Below are 23,717 nucleotides of genomic sequence, written 5' to 3' on the forward strand. Positions count from 1 at the left end.
AGTATATTTCACAAAATTTTAAATGTATTAAGTTAGTTGTAATATTCCCCCACAGGATATTCTACAAATTTGCAAGATAAGATGAAAAGTAACAATATCTTGAAACCATGGTGTTTAACAAATGGGAACAGTAAGTGCATTGAGTGTAAGGTAAGAAGAACCGGTGAGAGCTTTTCTCCACCCCAGTCTTGCTGCATGGTCTTGTCCTACCAGGTCCCACCCATGAACATCTGTCTGTACAAGAGGCTGAGGTACAGCTGCAGGGTACAATCTGCTGGCCCCAGGCTGCCAAGATGATGCTTTCCAAAATGGTCCAAAATTGCATCTGTCGTACATGGATAGGTAACTAGTCAGCCAAGATTATTTACATTTTACAGATGAGGAAGCTGGGGCTAAGAAACGGTAAGGAACATCAACATTGCCAGAAAGTGGAAGAATTCAAAAATGGTTTATTTTAAGACAATGTTTTCAGGTGCCAGCATTGTGGCATGGCATATAAAGCCACTGCCTGAGATGCCACATCCCATATAGGTGTTGTTTCACATCCCAGCTGCTTCACTTCTGATCCAGCTTGCTGCTAAAGACCTGGGAAAAACAGAAGAAGATGGCCCAAGTGTTTAGCCCCTGCCACTTGTGTGGTAGACCTAGATGAAACTCCTGGCTCAGCGTCAGCCTGGCCCAGCTCTGATTATTGCAGTGATCTGGGAGTGAACCAGCAGGTGGAAGATGTCTCTCTGTCTCTCCCTCTCTCCCTTCACTTCCGACTTTCAAAATAAATAAATAAATCTTAAAAAAAAATAAAGAAAATGTTTTCTTTGTTCCTTAAGACATTTACAAAAAGAGAAAATTAAAACTTAGAATGAGAATAAATGCATGAGAGAGTGCTAAAATAACATAAAAGGAACTGACTTAACCCTCAGAAAGGCTCTGAGTTGAGGTTTCAGTGTTCAATGATAAGACAAAAGGGTTCAATGAGAGAATGTCTACAGGGCTCAAAGACATGACACTAATGTCCCATTGCACTTTGATGGTTTCTCCTCTTTGAGCAACATTATACTCAGTAGCTTAAAAATCTGATCCTAATGTAGTTAGGAGAAGTTTAGACTCTAACTTGGCAAAGCATTAATAAATACTGGTAAATATCTAGCGGGTCACAGGAGAGAGCTTTCAGAAACTGTGTCAACAAAGAACTCCCTGAACACTTTTATAATTGCTAAAGAGGTGAATTCAGTGCTGGAAGGAACATGTTTGCTTTGAGTGATTGGGGCCTTCAATAATGGGGACTGAGCTGTCTTCCCTGCAGAAGAAATGAGAAAAAGCCAAGAAATCAGGCACATTGGTGCCTAGCAACAAATCTAAGACCACCTTATTAGTGACAACCTCTGACTCAGGAAAGAGGGCTGTTGACTTCCTTTGCCAAGTTCAACTGAGATGAGGAAATATGAGTCACCTCAATCAGATACAAATACAAGGAAGTACTGAGTCTGAACAAGTATTTCTTTTCTGTGTGGTTTAAGGGGATTAGATAGACTGGATTAAGTCCAACCTGCCCTCCACCTACACACTAAGGTGGATTTTCAGGGCCAAGTCAATGTCTTGGGGAACTGGACAAAGCTAAGGCAGAACTTAGATAATGTAACTCAGCTCTAGATAAGGCATGAAGAAAATCAATTAATGGAACTTCCAGTTAACTGACCCACAAGGAGGATGTAACAGGAGAGACAATAGATTTAGGAGGATTTATTTGTAGCCATATTCCAATAAGGAAGTGAGCCTGGAACCTCACAACCCTATGCCTTGTGAGGGAGCTTTCATGTGATCCTGGGAGTGCTTTAGAGGCATCCTTGCAACAGGGGACCAAGGGGACTGGACCTGAGAAAGTTGAGGAGACCTATGGCAGCTGAGTTCAGGCTGCATCTAAAGCTTACACTTCATTTGTGCATAGATCAAATGTACTCAATACCAGAAAAGCAGACAAGGAAAATCGTGAAAAAATACAGAATTGGATTGCATTGAAAGGGATCACGATCTTGGGAACCTTGTATTTCCTTCTGGAGCCTGCCTGCCTTCTGTTGTTCTACCTAGTCTCAAGATAATTTACCAAAAAGTTGGGTGTTATGCCATGCCTACCACCAACAGCTCTACGTCTCAGTGGCCACTGTCCCAAACCCAGGTGGTGACCAAGAGAAGAGAGGAACCTAGCTAACTTGGAGAATGAGAAGTCCCTGGGAAGAAGGCAGATTATTGTACTCTAAAGATCTTAGAGATGAGAATCCAGACTTGTTCCCTCTGCATTTCCAGTTACTTCCCTGCCTGCTGTGTTTCTTCCCTCCTCCACTCCAGGGGGAAGTGTTTTCAATGTTATGTTCATTTTTCATTTCTCCTCCTAGGTCTGTCCTGACTTCACAACTCTTGTTTGAGGGATCCATCCCATATTGTGAAATGAGAACCCACCTTCAACACTTCACCTTCATCCCACTTCTTTTCTCCCCCTGGCTCAGGGTGACGAGGCAAAGAAACCCACCTTAACCCCTTCACCTTTGGAAAGCCCCTCCATAATCCCCATCTTTGTTTATCCATGGCCCTACACCATCAGCACTACCAAATATCCACAACAGCTCTATCATAAGGAAGTAAGTTCAAAGCCACCTATGAAGAGGAAAGAAGGCAAAGTAATCACCATCATTCTTTTATAATATTTCACCTCTTTGTTTTACTATTGCCTTTTCTCTCCTACCCTTGGTTTTACCTATTCTACTTTTAAATTGCTGATTAATAGTGAATCTGCTGTTCCCTTTCTCATGTTGGAAGTATGGCATCACTGCAGGAGCAAGACGTATGCAGGAATCACTCAAGAAGGTGACCTGCAAAGGCAAGGGGAGGCTCACAACATCGCTCCACCCACCCCAACCCCAGGAAAAAGCTACTGGGAGATAAGGAATGGCCAGCAGGGGAAACACTACCCAAATTAGTGAGGCCCAGAATAGAAGACTTCTGAAGGTCCAGCAAACCACCAGTGAGAAGTGTCCACTGGAAATATCACAGAAACCCAAGGAAATCCAGGATAGCTTTGCACCTTGGGAGCCAGGTAAAAGCTTACTGATCCTTCAAGACTGAGATAGAATGGAAGAGAAAGTAAAAGTGGAAAGAGTAAAAAAAATGTGCTCCACCTCCATTTCAGTCTTTCTTCTGGGGTAGGGAAGATGATCTAAAATTTGGTTAACTTCTGCACCTAGATTTTTTTCTTTTTCTTTTTTTTTAAACTTTTATTTAATGCATATAAATTTCCAAAGCACAGCTTATGGATTACAATGGCTTTCTCCCCCGCCCCATAACTTCCCTCTCGCCCGCAACCCTCCCCTTTCTCGCTCGCTCTCCCCTTCCATTCACATCAAGATTCATTTTCAATTCTGTTTATATACAGAAGATCAGTTTAGTATATATTAAGTAAAGATTTCAACAGTTTGCACCCACATAGAAACACAAAGTGAAAAATACTGTTTCAGTACTAGTTATAGCATTAAGTCACAATGTACAGCACATTAAGAACAGGGATCCTATATGAGGAGTAAATGCACAGTGACTCCTGTTGTTGACCTAACAAATTGACACTCTGGTTTATGGCATCAGTAATCACCCTAGGCTCTTGTCACGAGTTGCCAAGGCTATGGAAGCCTTTGAGTTCACTGACTCTGATCATGCACCTAGATTTTTAAAGATTTTATTATTTATTTGAAAGGTAGAGCTACAGGCAGAGAGAGGGAGAGACAGAGAACCATCTGCAGGTTCACTACCGAAATGGTCGCAATAGCCATATCTGTGCCGCTCTGAAGCCAAGATCCAGGAGCTTTTTCTGGGTCTCCCACATTGGTGCAGTGGCTCAAGACTTGGACCTCTTCCACTGCTTTCCCAGGCCTCAGCAGAGAGCTGGATAAGAAGAGGAGCAGCCAGGATAAGAACTGGTACCCATATTGGGTGCCAGTACCCACAGACAGAGGCTTAACCTACCACATCACGGCACCAGCCCCAGGTTTTCATTTATTAACATGGAGTGGGAGTTGTGGTTTAATTTAACCAGAGAATTTTTATAAGACTATCCTGAAGTTCCAGCTAAGTTTCTACCTAAAAGCAGGACTGAACACAGGGCGGGTTCTTGGAAACAGCATTTTCTGATCACTTATTACGAATCTTTGTTATTCAATGCACTAGCAACAATGGTTCCCATGCCTGATTTATCTGGGTTTTAGCTACTGGAACATTTTGTCCCCTCGTCTGCACTTAGATTGGTTTGGATATATAGATTGTTGATGCAGGAAGGGTTTCATTTGAAAACTCTCTCATTGCTTCTGTTAATTTTATTTTAATGGGGTGTAAATTTGGCCCTATTTGAATACACGGAGTTCTGCAACTGGTGAATGTTTTGGGAGTTTCCTCAAAATGGTTCTACCCACACAGCTTGGCTTGTAAATGAGCCTCCTCCCACCAGCCTGCTTCCCTCCTGCTATATACAACATGCACACAGGCTTCCAGGCACGGAGAACTTTATTTACCCACATGCCCACAGCTTGGACCCCAGAAGAGCTCCCAGTTTTGCAGGCATAATCATTTATGTACTTTCCCACTCATTCCCTAGGACATTGTTAACCACAATATCTGCATAGACTGTCTCAAAACTAAAGAAAAATTTCAGTTCACTTTTGTTCATTTCAATCATATTTCCATTCTTGGAACTTTATTTTCCAAATTAAAAGTCTATATCCTCTATAAGCCACTAAAGCCTTCTATTCTTCCCCCTCTTGGCTAGCATTACCCACAAGAAGTGGAAACTCAATTATGAAATACAGATAATGGGTCGTCATAAAAAAGAAGAGAGCATGTTCTGTTGCTATTTTTAAGATATATGTATATGGGAGCTATAAAGGATTCTAAGTAGAACAACATTTAACCATGATTGTCTTTTCTCAGAATTGATGTCTGTATTTTCTCCCCTTTCCAGTGAAGTGAATAAGATAAGGTGGTTTGAGGGAGTCTCCTGGTGCCAGATGCATCTACCTGCCTCTGGTTCACATAGGCAAAAAGAGGGAGAGGGAGAGGGAGAGGGAGAGGGAGAGGGAGAGGGAGAGGGAGAGGGAGAGGGAGGGAGAGAGAGGACAAGAACAACAGTAGAAGAAAGACAAGGAGAAGGAGATGGAGGAGAAAAAAAAAGAGGGGGAGGAAGATTCTGGAATATAGAGAACACAGAACTTCCATAGAAATCTGTGCATTTTACCTCTTTTTTAAAATTTTTGACAGGCAGAGTGGACAGTGAGAAAGAGAGAGAGACAGAGAGAAAGGTCTTCCTTTGCCGTTGGTTCACCCTCCAATGGCCGCCACAGCCAGCACGCAGCTGGCGCACTCCGCTGATCTGAAGGCAAGAGCCAGGTGGTTCTCCTGGTCTCCCATGCTGGTGCAGGGCCCAAGCACTTGGACCATCCTCCACTGCCTTCCTGGGCCATAGCAGAGAGCTGGCCTGGAAGAGGGGCAACTGGGACAGAATCCGGCGCCCCTACCAGGACTAGAACCCTGGGGTGCCGGCGCCGCTAGGTGGAGGATTAGCCTGTTGAGCCGCGGCGCTGGCCCATTTTACCTCTTAAAGCTCATATCAGCAATATTTAGATAAAGATTTCAGACTAAATCAATAAAGAGTGAAAGTTCTGCTAGAATGTTATTTTTGCATGTGTACCCCAGCTAAGGTAACAGAGTTCTTAGTAGGTGTTGGTCTAGTCAAAGTCAGGATCCTAGAATTGTATTTAACAAGGAATTTTTTCTATATTGTCAGATGCTTACCTCATTTAAATGTTCACATACAACTGATCCCCAATGAGTGTTATGGATCATTTTGAGGAGAAGGAACTTTCAACAGTAAATTTCATGGCAGAAAGCATAATTAACACATATCAAACAGCTACTTTCTGTGTGATACCACAATATTAACAGATGTGAAATAGAATCTAATTTAATTCTTACCACTCTGATCATGATCATGTTTCACTGTTTCCATATTTGTTGAACAAATTCTGTCAGTCACCAGGTTAGCTAAAATTACTCTAATTTATCAGGTAAAATGAAATTCAGAGAGGTAACTGACTTGTACAGTACTCCCTTCTTATCTACAGGGAATATGTTCTGATAGCCTCAATGGGTGCCTGACACAACACACAGTTCTGAACACTATAATTTAATGACTTTCCCATGTTAACTAGGCATTTATCATTCACTTTAGCCATAAATTTTGCCGTTTGAAGTGCTACAGAAAAATGAGAAAAAATTTCATTTTCCTTCTTCACAATTTCATGCATAAAAGGCTTGTTTTTACCATAGATCTTAGCAAGCAACCTTAGCATATTGTTTACTCCCCTATTAAATCCAAAACTTCAACCTATTAACTTAAAGGAAACATTGTTCAGTTTTTCTTTCACATAACCGTATTGTGAACACCACTACTCACATGCTTTGGAGTCATATTATGTAAAATAAGGGTTACTTAACACAAACACAGCACTGATAGCTCAATAGGCAATTAGACAACTTAAATGACTACTAAGTGACTAATAAGTAGGTAATACATACAGTGTGGATACCTGGCCAAATGATGAGTAACATCCCAGTGTGAAATGGCATGAGATTTCATCACACCACTCAGAACAGTGCACAATTTGAAATTTATTGCTTATTTCTAGAATTTTCCATTTAACATTTTTGGGTCACAGTTGAATGCAGGTATTTGGAACTGATGATAAAGAAGGACTACTGTATCAGGATTTACTTTAATATCTTCATGAAGTTGACCAGTTTTGTTGGTAATATGTGAAAAATACAGTCTGCTTGTGCATTGTTCCCTCAATAGTTTATCCAGTGAATTGGCCAAAGCATAAAGCAAACATTTAATCTGAAGATTAATTATTTCTTTATATAATCTTCTATTACAATGTCATATAGAAAACAATTCTGGATATATAGCAAGCCCAATAAATACATAATTATAGATATTGATGATAGATAACACCTCTACAAATGCTTGTCTGGACTTATCTGACAAGTCATAAAGGGTTCTTCAACGTATATAATGGTATTTTGATTCCAAGGTTGCATATGCATTCTTTACTATGAAAATCTAGATTATTCTCAGGTGTCTGAGCCCTGAGCTAGTTCAAAACATATTAATTATATGTTTGAAAAGACAAAAAAAGCCTACTAAACATGGTAGTTAAAAGTTGTTATGTAACAAGGCTCAGGAAGACCTATCTAGGTAGCTAGCATCTGATCATCCGTCTGAAGGCTCAACAAGGACTGACTTCCAGAACACTGCTAACTGTGAGCAGATTTAATTGGCCTGCCTTGTCAAAAGCAGTCAGCTTTGACTTGAGCTCTTCTGAAGAAATTTAACCAAAGGAAAATCTCTGAGCAGAATGTCTTTAATGTTTCTCTCACTGCTTGCCTGGACTTTAGATGGGTTTCTGCCTGACTATAGGTCCCTGACCTTTTCTTTAGAGAATTCACTATTCAAAACTCGTAATTGCAAATTCCTTCCCTGCTCCTTTGAAATCAATCTCCTTAGAAGCTGTGCAGTTTTAAGATCCAGGAAACGTCTTTCTTAAGTCTTTGGAATCATTTCTTCAAAATGTAAGCATTTTAAGAGACCCCTATCTGCCAATCTCTGTGGGGCAAGAGGAGCCCAAGCTCCATGGGCCCCTTGCTCCAAGTGGGAAAACTAATTCCTGACATAAAGACACAGAAAGTTTGCTTGTCCCGTGGGTAAATCCCATTAGTAAATACAGGCGGCCTATAATTTCTCTATCAGTCCTCAAAAACCTCTCATTGAGAAAGGTTTGTGAATTCTTGCTGGATAACTGCAATAACCTCCTTCCAGTTGTGATCAGTCTCCCTCCCCTGGTACCATATTTTTAAACAAAATCTTTCTGTTCAACTTTTTCAACATCAGTTCTTACTTTGACATCTTCCAGCTTCTTGCTGGGCTTAATTCTTTATGAATCAGTATTTTTAAGCAAATGCAAATAGGATTCCCAGTTGACTCCCACATCTTTCTGGAAAGCTGAGGTGGTCACTGAATTGCACACTCAAAAGGGTCTTGTCTAAAGCAAGTTGTGCTTTGTAGAACAAGTTTCCTTTGCCCCCAAAAGCTTGCAGTTAATAGAATGCTGTTGGGTTCCATTCTGTACTCTCTCTGTCTTCTTTCTGCTCTTCTTTCTTCTAACTTCTTCTGAAACACACATGCACAAAATCTATCTATCTCATTTAAAAGAATTACGTGCCGTTCTGATTGATTTAGGAGAGACACTCCAGCCTGGGACATTGCCAATAACCAGATCCCCTAGACTGAAGGAGTCATCACCCAGCTACTGAGAGATTGGGGGATGGTCAATGAATAGGCTTCAGTTATCAGCCCCTTCAGCAATGGCCTCAAAGCAGAGAGTGCCCTTGCTCAAGACCCTTTGTCCATCAAATGTGGCAAAGTGCCCTCCCATGATAACTATCAGGTGCAGTGTTATACAGCTAACTCAGAATGATTCTTCATAATGCAATTCCAGCTCCAGAGTTCCCATGGAGTTCACCAATGCTTTCATTGGTCCTGCATAGCTGTTCAACCTCTCCTTCTGCCCCATTATTTCATTCCCCCTCTTCTATAAGTATTGATTCCTACCAATATTCAATAATAAATATCCTACCCTCTAAACTGTCTCAGATCTACTCCCACGCAATTCAACATGTAGCAGGTTATTATGAGAAGCAAATTAAATGAATGTAAAAGTACTGGGGAATCTGTGATGACAAAACAACTGAATGGTAAAAATATTGATGGCCACCAGTGAGCACTGTGTTAGGCATTTAATAAATATTATTTAATTCTCATGCTGAAATTGAAGGATAGATATGCGATTTTTAAGTGAGAAGACCATAGTTCAAAGAGGTCATTTTTGGAGGGAGAGCCCAAGTCACCCAGCTAGCTACTAAGTGGTAGTGATTGGCATTAAACCTCAAATTAACTGACAACTTTTCAGTTAGGTGCCATCCATGGACTAGACAGCTATGACTTTAAGAACTAAGAGTACTAAGAAGGAATACAAATAGAAACTTCAGGTGGGGAAAGCGCATTTGAGAACAACCAGAGAAAAGTTCAGCTGCCTCCTCCCTAGCAGTCCCAGATGTGCTCCCTGCTGAGAACAGAGAAAGGCTGTCAGATCTATTAACCTCAGCAAATGTAAATGGGGACCCAGATGCTCTCATCTAAAATAACATCCTCCTCAACAGATGGCCAGGGTCAACAAGTTGGTTTTGAGATTGAAACTTCCAAACACCTCATCTGTATAAGGGCAGGGTTAGATAAAGGAAAAACTTCAACTCATCTATTTTGCAGGGTTGATATTGATCCCTCAAATGGCCAGCAGCTAAAGTAGCACCTCTTGCCAATGCCAGTGTTCATCCAACAGAGCAGGTTGCTCCACCTCATCAGAGGGAACACCTGATTTGATGACAAGATGACTGCCTAATACAGAACAATCCTGCAAGAAGAAATCATTCACCCAAATGTTGAGAATCATTTACCGAGCAACTATCATGTGCCAGGCACCTAGCCCCTCGTTGGACATCCCACGTGAGGGAGAGACAGTACTTGCCATTAAGAAGGCCATGGGCCAGGGAGGACAAATAGCAAGTGGAAGGGGAATTTTGTTTTGTCTTCTTAAAAAGATAATAGGGAAGAGACCAGATAATACAGGTGGAGACCAGAAGGGTTATCTCCTAAGTAGCACTTCTAAATCAAAACCTCCTTCGCAGGGGAGGGGCTGAGAGTCTGAGAACAGGAGATTGGGTAGAAGTTAGGGGAAAATGTTTGAAAGGGGAAACAGAAAATTTATTGTAAGCAGAGGCAACTGTTTTGCCAAGACTTAAACTAACAATGAAATATCTGAGCATGGCTTTATCTGGGTAGGTTCACTGGAGACAAAGTATTTGAATATCCTTTATGTTTTTTAAAGATTTGTTTTATTTAATTAAAATGCATAGTTACAGAGAAAGACACACACATACACACACACACAGATAGATAGATAGAGAGATTTCCAGATTTCCATCTGATGGTTCATTCCCCAAAAGGCTGCAATGGTTGGGGCTGGGTCAGGTCAAAACCAGGAGCCTGGGATTCCATGTGGGTCTCCCATGTGGGTGGCAGGGACCTGAGCACTTGGGACACCTTCCACTGCCTTCCCAAGTGCATTATTAGGGAGCTAGATCAGAAGTGGAGCACCGGGGGCCAGCGCTATGGTGCAGCAGGTTAACGCCCTGGCCTGAAGTGCCAGCATCCCATATGGGCACTGGTTCAAGACCCAGCTGCTCCACTTCCTATCCAGCTCTCTGTTGTGGCCTGGGAAAGCAGTAGAAAATGGCCCAAGTCCTTGGGCCTCTGCACCCATGTGGGAGACCGGGAAGAGGCTCCTGGCTCCTGGATTTGGATTGGCACAGCTCTGGTTGTTGCAGCTGATTGAGGAGTGAACCATAAGATGGAAGGCCTTTTTCTCTCCCTCTCCCTCTCCCTCTCCCTCTCCCTCTCCCTCTCCCTCTCCCTTTCTCTCTGCCTCTCCTCTCTCTGTGTAACTCTGACTTTCAGAATAAATAAATCTTTAAAAAAAAGAAGTGGAGCACCTGGGCCTTGAACTGGTGCTAAACTGGGGATGCTAGTATCATAGGAAGCAGCTTAACCTGCTGAGCCACTAAATCAACTGCTGAATATTCTTTGTAAATATTAATTCTACATTATTATTTCTTATTTTATATATATTACAAAGCATGACAATGTTATGCAACATCCCCTAATTCTACAGGTGTTTACTGAGCTTCTGTTAAGTGCCAAGTGCTATTCTAGGTTCTGAAGTTACAGTCATAGGAAGACAGAGCAGGTCTCTCACTAATTGGGTTTATAACTGGTGCCTGTGATAGGCCAAAACCAAAAACATCATAAATATTAGACTAGAGCAGTAGCTATCACTCAGGGTGTAACATCTGAGTCACTGCAGGAGGTTTCACAATTTTCAGTGCTAGGGCCACACCCTACCAGCGAAATGAGAAAATCTGGGTAAAAAGTCGGGTGCTCACAATGTGCAAGCATGTTTAAGAATCAGTTGCCTACAGCAGTGGTTCCACGAGTTTAACTGCATCAAAAACACCTACAAAGTCTGTACAAGCACAGATCATTAGGCCTTGCCCTGGAGTTTCTAATACAGTTAAATCTGAGGGAGAGCCCTAAGAGCTGCACTTTTAACAAGTTCATGGGTGATATGGATGCTACTGCTCAGGGACCAGGTTTCTGGAATCAGTACACTGGAGAATTTAAACTTATTTGTATTTATTTATCTTGCCAGAAAATATGCCTTTCCTATAAATCTATTCATTAAAGTACACTTTCTTCCCAGAAAAGGGTGAGGATAAGAACTTTTAAGGGACAGTTGACTGTTCAGGCTTCACTTCTTGAAGAATTTCCAAGTAACAAAAGTACCTGGGAGTGCTCTGCTTGTCATGGGCACACAGTGCAGAGGTTAATGACAAGGATTTGGTGTGCATCTACAAGCAACTTATTTTTGACAAAAGAGCCAAAATCAACCCCTGGAGCAAGGACAGTTTTTTCAACTAATGGTGCTGGGAAAACTGGATCTCTGCATGTAGAAGTATGAAACAAGATTCCTACCTTACACCTTACAAAAAATCCACTCAAAATGGATCAAAGACTTAAACCTATAAATGATACCATTAAATTATTAGAGAACATTTGGGAAACTCTGCAAGACATTGACATAGGCAAAGGCTTCTTGGAAAAGACCCCAGAAGCACAGGCAGTCAAAGTCAAAATTGACAGATGGGATTGCATCAAGCTGAGAAGCTTCCATACTGAAAATGAAACACTCAGCAAAGTGAAGAGGCAACTGACAGAATGGGAGACAATACTTGCAAACCATGCAACTGATAGAGTGTTAATATCCAGGGCCAGCACCATGGCACAGTAGGTTAATCCTCCACCTGTGGCACCAGCATCCCATAAGGGCACCAGTTCTAGTCCTGGCTGTCCCTCTTCCAGTCCAGCTCTATGATATGGCCTGGGAAAGCAGTAAAAGATGGCCCAAGTCCACCCTGCACCCATGTGGGAGACAAGGAAGAAGCACCTGGCTTCTGCCGTCGGATTGGCACAGCTCTGGCCATTGCAGCCATTTGGGGAGTGAACCAACGGAAGGGAGACCTTTCTCTCTGTCTCTCCCTCTCACTGTTTGTAACTCTAGCTTTCAAATAAAATAAATAAAATCTCTTTTAAAAAGGGTTAATATCCAGAATCTATAAAGAGCTGAAGAAATTCAACAACAAAACAATCCAGCTAAGAAATGGGCAAAGGACCTAAACAAGCATTTTTCAATAGAGAAAGTTCAAATGGCTAACAGACACATGAAAAAATGCTCTCAATCACTAGCCATCAGGGAAACATGCATCAAAACCGCAATGAGTTTTTTCCTCACCCAGTTAGAATGGCTCTCTGCGGCTGGAACTGTGGCATAGCAGGTAAAGTCGCTGCCTGGAGTGCTGGCATGACATATGGGCACCAGTTCAAGTCCTGGCTGCTCTACTTCTGATCCAGCTCTCTGCTATGGTCTGGGATGCAGTGGTAGACAGCCCAAGTCGCTGGACCCCTGAACCCACATGGGAAACACAGGAAAAGTCCCTGATTCCTGGTTTCAGTTTGGCTCAGCTCCGGCCATTGCAGCTCTCTGGGAAGTGAACTAGAAGATGGAAGACCTCTCTCTCTCTCTGTTTCTCTCTCTGCCACTGCCTCTCTGTAACTGTGCCTTTCAAATAAACAAATAAATCCTTAAAAAAAAAAAAGAATGTCTCTCATACGGAAATCAACAACAATTGTTGATTAAGATGTGGAGCAAAAGGTCCTCTAACCCACTGTTGGTGGGAATGTAAAGTGGTCTAGCCACTGTGGAGACAATATGGAGAAACCTCAGAAATCTGAATTTAGACCTACCATATGATCTAGCCATCCCACTCCTGAGAATTTACCAGAACCAAGAAATCAGCATATGAGTTATATGTACCTCCAAGTTCATTGTAACTCAGGTCACAATAGCTAATGTATGGAATCAACCCAAATGTCCATCAACTGTTGACTGAATAAAGAAATTATGGTGTATAAATACACTATGAAGTACTACTCAGCTATAAAAAAGAATGAAATTCTAACTTGTGCAACAAAATGGATGCAATTGGAAATCATTATACTTAGTTAAATATGCCAATCCCCAAAATACAGATCTCATATGATTTCCCCAACCATGGGTAACTAATAGAGTACCTAAAATGTAATATATTGTAGTGAAATGGACATTTTGAGATTGGATGATTGTTTATAGCCCTTGCCTCTTCAATTGAACAACAGTTTTTTTTTTTTAATTCATAACATTTGTTGAACTCTTATTTAGTATAGAATTGACCTTACAATCATTAAGGAAACTAAAAGTAGATCTCTGTGAAAATTAAGAGTGGGAATGGGAGAGGGAGCAGGAAAAAGGGTTGGAGTATGGATGGGAGGGAGCAAAGTATCACTATGTTCCTAAATCTGTGTACATGAAATATATGAAACTTGTATAGCTTAAATAATTTTTTTTGACAGGCAGAGTTAGATAGTGAGAGAGAGAGAAACAGAGAGAAAGTTCTTCCTTTTCCATTGGTTCACCCCGCAATGGCCACTGTGGCCGGCGCACCACACTGATACGAAGCCAGGAGCCAGATGCTTCCTCCTGGTCTCCCATGCGGGTGCAGGGCCCAAGGACCTGGGCCATCTTCCACTGCATTCCCGGGCCACAGTAGAGACCTGGACTGGAAGAGGAGCAACCAGGACAGACTCTGGCGCCCCAACCGGGACTAGAACCCGGTGTGCCGGCGCAGCAGGCAGAGCATTAGCCTAGTGAGCCACGGCACCAGCTTTAAATAAATTTTTAAAAAATTTAGAAAGCAAGGTTTTGGGAGCCATCTAGTCTATGGGGAGCACATCTCCACCACCTGTCAGGGTGGGAATCTCCAATAAGCTCTGTCTTCTTCCTTTATATCAGTTTATTCTTAAATAATAAGGGTTGAAAAATATTGATAAAAGACTTAGAACAGAGTCTAACATTTGACAACAGTCACATAAATGTTGGCTGTAAGTACTCTTCCGTCATCAGCCTAATGCTCAAGTTGATTAGCTTATAAGAATATAACAAGCTACGAACATCCTCCTTTCTCCTCATTTTTTGTGCTCCCTAGTTCAGATATGTATAATATCTTCCAAAGATTATACCAATGCAGCAGTATTTCAAAGCGTTATGTGACAGTTTTATGAACAAAGAAACTCATGCAGAATGGAAGACTACAAATACTAATAAACTTTTTATAGTTTCAAAAGGGGTTATGTGGATAAATAAGGCATAAGATCTATTCTCAAGGAACTTAATACCTGGCAGAGAAAATAACATGTTTGCAGATAACTATACTCCAAAGCAAGACTTTAAAAGGGCATAAAGAAAAGAACACAGACGTGTAGATCAGAGAGGTGAGGGCAAACATCTGGACATCATGATAATGGCTCATGGTTATGGCTTCACAGAGAAAACAATTGATTTGGAGCATAAAGGAAGAAAGAATCTAATACCCAGACATGGTGATAGGAAGCACACCCCAAGAAGTAGAGGTGGTATGCACACAAATTAGCACAAAAAACACAGCATTAAGTTTAGTTAAAGAAAACTAACAGCATGTACAGGAAGAACTAGAACTGGCCTCAGTGTTTATTTTATTCCTTCAAGTATCAGCCCTGCTTCTGTTCTGCCAGGTTAATGAGTTCTCTAAATAATAAGATAATGATGTATATTGATGGATAGAATTTCTACTCCTCCAGTAAAAAATTAAACAAGCCAAATCCATACACACTTACATACAAAGCTAAATGCTCAACTGAGGCATGCTGGCAGTGAGCCTCAGGCGTTTCATTTTGTGTAAATGGATTCCGGCACTTTTCCCAAGCAAATGTTAATTGATTTTCCCCTCTCCTGAATGTATAGTTAGCATATGGACAGCAAGCACTTAGGCAGAACTGATAACATCATGAGGTTTTATAATTGTTGGCCATCTAAAAATGCTCACACACTGAATACACAGGTAAAAAGTGTCCAATACACTTCTTTTTCTGGTGTCACAAAGCCTGATCAGATTGTCTGCAGCTGATATAATAGGAGCTATGAGAGAAGAAAAAAAATAGATGGAAAGTTTAGTATATATTGAAACTCATAACTCTTTTTGGAATTTGAATGAGAGAGTTGTTCAGGGCCAGAAAACAGGTCCTTGTTGGTGGAGGAGGTGGAATGTGGAGGTAGTCTGAGGAACTACTGAGGAATGGACAAGAGAAGGAAGTAGCTTGAGTTCCCAAGACAAGAGGAAGTCTACTGTACTATAACAGCAACACAGTAGGCAAACAACACCCTCCTTTCTCTTTTTTTGTGCTCTATAGTTCAGATGTCAATCACATCTTGCCAGTATTGTTCCAATGTCACTCTGTTAAGAAGAATTATGCTAGGGCTTTAAGAAGAAACAAAGAAATTCATGGCAGAATGCAAGTTTGCAAATGCTAATAACCTTTCTATATCTTCAAAAGGAGTTATGTGGGTAGATAAGATTTAGTATTTCTGAGATACAAAAAGTGCTTCTGGTCTAGAAAAACCCTCACCAGCTCACTGAGGTATGGAATTTATGTTCATGGAATACCAACACTTTAGTCCCTTGGCAAAAATAGTCCTGTTTTTCTTTAGCACCTCAACGTGAATTCATTTACCAGAGTGCTTAATTTCATAAGCACTGATTGATTGGCTCATTCAATAAAGTTATAAATGTGCACGATACACTGGGCATTTTGATGAGGGCCAGGGTGCTGAAGAGGACACACGTGACCCCAAGCTCCCCTGGCCGAGAGGGTAGCAGAGTCCAGGAATCTGATTCCATGTTTGCCTAGTTGAGAGTGAAGAAGGCAGTCTATGACTTCTAGCTACCAGCTACTTCCTCTTCCTCCAGGTTCTCTTACAGAGCATTTACTTACATATCTATTGCAACATTTAATAATGTTTGACCTCTTAAGGTCATTTGTATGGTATATCTAACTCTTTGATTAGAGTAGAAATTCCTTGAAGTTTAGATTAAAAAATTATACAAACATTAGACCTGGAAGAGAACCTCTGGGTTATCTAATATGGCCCCTTCCACTCTATATTTTACAAATTAGGAAAGTTGAGGCCTAGGCCAGTCAGTGACTTGCTTAAGTCCATTCAGCTTGATCTTGAGCTCAGTTGTTCTGGATCTACTTGCAAAGCTCTTATTTCTTACCTTGCCCATAGGCAAGAAAATAGGTTCATCAGGGTGTGGAAAAGTTGGGAACACATTTCCCTCCCCTTGACTGTGGACTGGACTTTGTGATTGGCCTCTAAAGGAGAAAATAGGGCTGGAGGGACCATGCATGACTTCTAAGACTAGATCATGAAATATGTTGTTTATCTCAATGTGTGTGTCTCTCTCATCACATACTCTGAGAGCAATTAATTACCACATTGCAAAAATGTTTAAACTGCACCATGGAGAGCTCTGCATGCAGGGATTAATGCCAGGCAACGTCCGTGTAGGTGAGCCATCATGAGGGTGGATCTTGAGCCTCAGCAATGCTTCAGACGACTACAGCATTGTCTAATGTCTTAACCACAGTCAAGGAAATGCCTTGAGCTGGAATCATCTGGTAAATTACTATGTTCCTAAAGTTATATTTATGAAATGCATGCAAATAAATAAATTAATTAATTTATAAAAATTTAAAAAAAAGAATCCAAGATTGCTGATCCATTGAAACAAACCAAACCCAAAATTACTAGGAAGAAACATATAATTAAAATTAGATAAGAAATGAACAAAATTGAAATAAAAAATACAAAAAATCAGTGAAATGAAGATATGTTTTTTTGAAAAATAAACAAAATTGATATACTATTGGCCCAACTAACAAAAAAAAAAAAGTGAGAAGACCCAAATCAATAAAATCAAAGATGAAAAAGGAAACAAAACAATGAATATTAATGGGGAGTGGGATGGGGAAGAATCACCAGACAGCTATATGCCAACACATTGGGAAACCTAGAAAAAATGCAGATTCCTGGACACATACAATCTACCAAAATTGAGGCACAAAGACATTGAAAAGTTAAACAGACCAATAACCAAGATGGAGGTTGTGTCAGTAATAGCCTCCCAACAAACAAAAGCACAGGAGTGGATGGCTGCTCTGCTGAATTCTACCAGACTTTTAAAGAAGAACTAATTATAATTCTTCTCAAAGTATTCAAAATAATTGAAAGGAAAGGAATCCTCCCAAACTCCTTCTTAGGGGCCAGCATCACCTTAATTCCAAAACCAGAAAGAGATACAACAAAGTAAGAGGACTATAGATCAGTATTACTGATGAACACTGATGCAAAAATTTCCAAGAAAATACTAGATAATTCCAGCAACATATCAGAAAGATAATTCACCCAGGCCAAGTGAGATTTAACCCTGGTATGCAGGGATGATTCAACATATACAAATCAGTAAGTGTGATACATCACAATAACAAATTGAAGAATAAAGCTCACATATTTTTCCTACATCCTCATTAGCGTTTGTTGTTTCTTGATTTCTTTATGAGAGCCATTCTACTTGGGGTGATGTGAAACCTCATTGTTGTTAAAATGATGCTTGAGATGTGATGATTTTTAACAGCATTTGTCTCAACTGTTGAGGAACAGTGGTATTTTTTCTTCATACTATTTGCTGAACTCTTTACTTAGTGTAGGGTTAACTTTAGGAGTATAAAGTTAGCTGAAAATAGATCTTTATAAAAAATAAAAATGAGAATAGGAGATTGGAGGAAGAAGGGTGGGGCATGGGCAGGAGGGAAAGTAGGGTACAAAGTATCACTACTTTAATGAATCTGTATATGTGAAATATGTGAAATTTGTATACCTTAAATAAAATTTAGGAAAAAAAGTGATTATCTCAATAGATGCAGAAAAAGCATTGGATAAAATAAAGCATCTTGCCATGATAAAAATCTTAAGCAAATTGGGTATAGAATGAACATTCCTTAACACAATCAAGGCAATGTACAACAAACCCACAACCATCATCATATTGAATGGGAAAAAATTTGAAGCACTTCCTCAAAGATTTGGAACTAGACAAGGATGCCCACATTCACCACTGCTATTTAATATAGTCCTGGAAGTTTTAGCCAGAATAGTTAAGCAAGAGAAAGAAATCAAAGTGATACAAATTGGAAAGGAGGACTTCAAATTATCCCTGTTTGCAGCTGATACAATTCTATATATAGGTGAACCAAAAGTCTCCACTAATATACTCTTGGAACTCATATGAGTTTGGTAAATTTGCAGGGTATAAAGTTAATGCACAAAAATAATAGCTTTTGTATATACAGACAATGCCATGGCTGAAAAAAGAAGTTCTAAGATCAATCCCCTTCACAATAGATCCAAAAAATTCAAATACCTTGGAATAAATTTAACCAAAGAGGTAAAAGATCTCTACAGTGAAAATTATAAAACATTTTAAAAAGAAATAGTAGAAAACACCAAAAAATTTAAAAATCTTGCATGTTCATGGATTGGAAAAAATAATATCATCAAAATGTCTTTGGGCTGAAAGCAATTAACAGATTCAATGAAATCCCAATTAAAATACCAGCAACACTCTTCACAAGTCTATAAAAAATAATGCTAAATTTCATATGGAAACATAAGAGACCCCAAATAGCTAAAGTGACCTTATACAACAAAAACAAAGCCTGAGGCATCACAATACCACATTCATGACATACTACAGGGCAGTTGTAATCAAAACAGACTGATACTGGCAAAAAATAAATAAATAAAAACAAACATGAAGATCAATGGAGCAGAATAGAATCCCTAAAAATCAATCCAAACACCTACAATAAACTAATCTTTGAAAAGGAGCTAAAATCAAATCCTTGGAGCAAGAGCAGACTCTTCAACAAATGCTCCTGGGTAAATTGGATTTCCATGTAAGGAAGTACAAAACAAGATGCCTACTTTACACCTTATACAAAAACCAACACAAAATGTATCAAGAATATAAATATTCGTTATGATATTATCAAATTACTAGAGATCATTGGGTAAACTCTGCAATACATTGGAATAGGCAAAGACTTCTTATGAATGACTCCAGAAGTGCAGGCAACCGAAACAAAAATAGACTAATGGAATTGCATCAAGCTAAGCTTCTGCACTGCAAAGGAAATCCTTAACAATGTGAAGAGGCAATCTATTGAATGGGAGAATATATTTGCAAACTATTCAATTGATAAATGATTAATATCCAAAATCTACAAAGACTCAAGAACTTCAACAACAACAAAACAAACAATCCAGATAAGAAGTGGGCAAAGCTTATGAACCAGCATTTTCTGAAGATGAAATTCAAATGAATTGTGGTCTCCTCAGACTACAAAAGAATAAAATTAGAAATCAACAAGGACAATAAAAATTCACAAATATATGGAAATTAACCAACCTGCTACAGAATGACCAATGGGTCATTGAAGAAATTGAAAAGAAAGTCAAAAACTGTTTTTGAAATATATAAGGGGCTAGTTTTGTAGTGCAGCTGACTTGTGATGCCAACTTCCCATATAGGCATAAGTTCATGTCCTGAATGCCCCATTTCTGATTCAGCTCCCTGCTAATACACCTAGGAAAAGTTTGGGCCCCTGCTATCTGCATGGTAAACCCAAATGAAGCTCCTGGCCCTTGGTTTTGGCCTGGCTAAGCCCTTGCATTGCAAACATTTTGAGAGTGAATCAACAGGTTGAAGAGCTCTGTCTCTCCGTGATTCTCTCCATCTCTCTCTGTAACTCTGACTTTCAAATAAGTAAGTAAATCATTTTTAAAAATAGATAACTAATGAAAATGAAAACACAAAATATCAAAACCTATGGAACACAGCCAAAGCAGTATTAGGAGGGAAGTGTATAGCATTAAGTCTTACATTAAAAAAAGAGAAATGGGCGAGGCGGTAAGATGGCGGAATAGGAACGGAGCACACGATTAGTCCGGAGAGAGAGACAGGTTAATATAAGTGGAGATACTGCAGGGTCAAGGAAGAGTAGGGGATGAAACAGCATAGGAAACTCTTCCGGAACTAGTGATTCACAGTGTACCTGCGTGGAGAGCGTGGGAGCCCAAGTTCGGGACACCAGCAGCAGACTCAACGCACCAGCGCTGGAACGCAAGGTGAGCCGAACCACAATAGCCCGAGACACCAGCGGGGAAGCGGAAAGAGGAGGCTAGAGGGAACGAGGCTTGAAACTTCGTGGGGAAAAGTTCACCAGGCTAACTAGAAGAGAGAGAGGAAAAAAATAAAAAAAGCGACCGATACGGACACTAGTTTCTCTCTCTCCGCTCACCTCTCAAAGGCGAGCAAGACAGAGCAGGCACCATTTTGGACATACGTCATAAGCAGGGCGACCTCAGGTCTGCACCGGCCCTGAGCCTAACAGAAAAACCTGACTCTGGGGGGAGGGGTGAAATAACAGGAGATTAGCATCTAACTTGGCAACCCAGTGGGAGATTTCAGGAGAATTGGAGCCCACACTGAGGGCAGCAGAGATTCCCTGTGTGGTCCTTGGGAAAGAGCTTCTGATCTCTGGCTCCTGTGGGTATATCATTTGCCTGCTAACTACCTCCAATTACGTTCAGCTGTGCGGAATTACTTCCCTTTTGAATCAAAAAAGAGAGAGATTTACCACACCTAACCTGGGAGTGTCATCTTTGACACATCCTCAGCCCTGAGGAACCAAACACAGCTCTCAGTCCATGCTCATCTCAAGCCTCTAAGGCACCACTGAAAGCAGACAGTCCACTTAATATAGAGCCATAGTGTAACAAGAAAAAACACCACAGTGAAGAAACCAAATATCTCCAACATGCCAAACAACAAACGCAAAAACCGAGGTAACAAGAACAAGGAAGACACTATGACGCCCCCAAATGAAAAAGACACCCCAATTCAAGATTTTGAAGATGAGGAGATTGAAGAAATACAAGAAGCAGATATCAAAAAATTGATAAGAACATTAAGAAGTTCTCAAAAACAAATTCTTGAACTACAGAAATCCTTAATGGACAAGGTAGAAAATCTCTCTCGTGAAAATGAAATATTAAGGAGGAATCAAAATGAAATGAAACAACTAGTGGAACAAGAAATGGTGATAGTGACGAGAAATCATAATGAAATGAAGAATTCAATAGATCAAATGACAAACACATTAGAGAGTCTTAAAAACAGAATGGGCGAAGCAGAAGAGAGAATATCAGACTTAGAAGACAGAGAACAGGAAAGGAAACAATCAAATCAAAGAAAAGAAGAAGAAATCAAAAATCTAAAAAATACTGTCAGGAATCTACAGGATACTCTTAAAAAACCCAACATTCGGGTTCTAGGAGTACCTGAAGGCATGGAGAGAGAGAAAGGATTAGAAGGCCTTTTTAGTGAGATACTAGCAGAAAATTTCCCAGGTTTGGAGAAAGACAGAGACATCCTAATACAGGAAGCTCATAGAACCCCTAATAAACATGACCAAAAGAGATCCTCACCACGACACATTGTAATCAAACTCACCACAGTGAAACACAAAGAAAAGATCCTAAAATGTGCAAGAGAGAAACGCAAGATTACTCTCAGAGGATCTCCAATTAGACTCACAGCTGACTTCTCTTCAGAAACCCTACAAGCTAGGAGAGAATGACGAGACATAGCCCAGGTGCTAAGAGAGAAAAACTGCCAGCCCAGAATATTATATCCTGCAAAGCTCTCATTTATAAATGAAGGTGAAATAAAGACCTTTCACAGCAAACAGACATTGAAAGAATTTGTCGCCACTCGCCCAGCCCTGCAAAAGATGCTTAAAGATGTGTTACATACAGAAACACAGAAACACGGTCACCAATATGAAAGAAGGTAAAGGTAGGAACCTCACACCAAAAGATCACAGGAATCTCAAACCATATATTAGAAAGTATCTTTGGCTAATGGCAGGGCAAAGTTACTCCTTCTCAATAGTCACATTGAATGTTAATGGCTTGAACTGTCCAGTTAAAAGACACCGATTGGCTGATTGGGTTAAGGAACAAAACCCATCCTTTTGCTGCTTACAAGAAACCCATCTATCCAACAATGATCCATACAGGCTGAGAGTGAAAGGCTGGAAAAAGATATACCACGCCAACAGAAATGAAAAGAGAGCGGGCGTAGCCATCTTAATATCGGACAACATAAACTTTACCACAAAAACTGTTAGGAGAGACAAAGAGGGGCACTATTTAATGATTAAGGGATCCATTCAACAGGAAGATATAACGATTATCAACGTATATGCACCTAATTACAGGGCACCAGCTTATTTAAAAGACTTGTTAAGGGACTTAAAGGGAGACTTAGACCCCAATACAATAGTACTGGGGGACTTCAATACTCCACTCTCAGAGATAGACAGATCAACAGGACAGAAGATCAACAAGGAGACAGTAGATTTAAATGACACTATAGCCCAAATGGATCTAACAGATATCTACAGAACTTTTCATCCTACATCTAAGGACTTTACATTCTTCTCAGCAGTACATGGAACCCTCTCTAGGATTGACCACATACTAGGCCATAAAGCAAGTCTCAGCAAATTCAAAAGAATTAGAATCATTCCATGCAGCTTCTCAGACCACAAAGGAATGAAATTGGAAATTGGCAACTCAGGAATCCCTAGAGCACGTGCAAACACATGGAGATTGAACAACATGCTCCTGAATGAACAATGGGTCATAGAAGAAATTAAAAGAGAAATCAAAAATTTTCTGGAAGTAAATGAGGATAACAGCACAACATACCAAAACCTATGGGATACAACAAAAGCAGTGTTAAGAGGAAAGTTTATATCAATAGGTGCCTACATCAAGAAATTGGAAAGGCACCAAATAGATGAGCTTTCAAGTCATCTCAAGGATCTAGAAAATCTGCAGCAAACCAAACCCAAACCCAGTAGGAGAAGAGAAATAATTAAAATCAGAGAAGAAATCAACAGGATTGAATCCAAAAAAACATTACAAAAAATCAGCCAAACGAGGAGCTGGTTTTTTAAAAAAATAAACAAAATTGACACCCCATTGGCCCAACTAACTAAAAAAAGAAGAGAAAAGACCCAAATCAATAGGATCAGAGATGAAATGGGAAATGTAACAACAGACACCACAGAAATAAAAAGAATCATCAGAAATTACTACAAGGACTTGTATGCCAGCAAACAGGGAAATCTATCGAAATGGACAGATTCTTGGACACATACAACCTCCCTAAATTGAGCCAGGAAGACATAGAAAACCTAAACAGACCAATAACTGACACAGAAATTGAAGCAGTAATAAAGGCCCTCCCAACAAAGAAAAGCCCAGGGCCAGATGGATTCACTGCTGAGTTCTACCAGACATTTAGAGAAGAACTAACTCCAATTCTTCTCAAACTATTCAGAGCAAACGAAA

This window comes from Lepus europaeus, chromosome 2 (genome assembly GCF_033115175.1).
Source record: "Lepus europaeus isolate LE1 chromosome 2, mLepTim1.pri, whole genome shotgun sequence".
NCBI classification, from domain to species: Eukaryota; Metazoa; Chordata; class Mammalia; order Lagomorpha; family Leporidae; genus Lepus; species Lepus europaeus.